Genomic DNA, 1,006 nt, shown 5'->3' with positions numbered 1-1,006 from the left:
AGGAGCTAGGGTTTTCCTTTGTTGGTAGAGTTTTAATTACATCTTCAATTTCATTGATTGATACTGTATTATTTAAAATTTTTTTTAATTTAAAATTTTTATATCTTCTTGATTCAGCTTTAGTAATTCATATGTATCTGGGAATTTGCGTATTTCTTCTGCATTTTCCATGTTATTAGAATACAGGTTTGCAAAGTAGATGTTGATAATTTTCTAGATTTCTGCAGGATGTGTTTTTATTTCACCCATTTCATTCCTAATTGCATAGATTTGAGTCTTTTCTTTCTTTTTTTGGTATGGTTGGCTAATGGTCTGTCAATTTTAATCTTTTTAAGAACCAACCCTTGCCAGGTGTGGTGCCACATGGCTGTCATCTCAGTACTCAGGAGACTGAGGCAGGAGGATCTCTGTGAGTTCTAGGTCAGCATAGGCTACATAGTGAATTCAAGGCCTGCCTGAACTACATAGTGAGAGCCTGTCTCAAAAAGCCAAAGAACGAAAAACAAAACAAAGAACCAATTCTTTGATTCATTAATTCTTTGAATTGTTTTCTTAGTTGCCATTGCATTTAATCTCTGCTCTAATCTTTATAATTTCTTCCTTCATACGAGCTTTGGGCTTGACTTGCTCTTCTTTTTCTAGAAGTTTGAGATTTAATATTAGGTTGTTTACTTGAGCTTGCTCTGTTTTTCTGATATGAGAATTCACCACTATCAATTTCCCTCATAGGACTTCTTTCATTGTCTCCCATAAGTTCCAGTATGTTGTATTGACATTATCATTTTATTATAGAGACTGTCTAATTTCTTTTTAATTTCATCTGTGACCCATTGGTTGTTCAGGAGGGTATTAAGTTCCATTTGTTTATGCAGTGTTTGTGATTTCTCTTACCATTGATTTCCAGTTTCATTGCACTATGGCTGATCATATGCATGGGGTACTTTCAGTTCCTTTGCATTTACTTAAGCATGTTCTGTGAGCTAGTATATGGTCTGTTTTGGAGAAC

Source organism: Chinchilla lanigera, unplaced genomic scaffold (genome assembly GCF_000276665.1).
Source record: "Chinchilla lanigera isolate Chin_1 unplaced genomic scaffold, ChiLan1.0 scaffold00094, whole genome shotgun sequence".
NCBI lineage: Eukaryota > Metazoa > Chordata > Mammalia > Rodentia > Chinchillidae > Chinchilla > Chinchilla lanigera.
The sequence above is the reverse complement of the archived record's forward strand: the minus strand, read 5'-3'. Positions refer to the sequence as shown.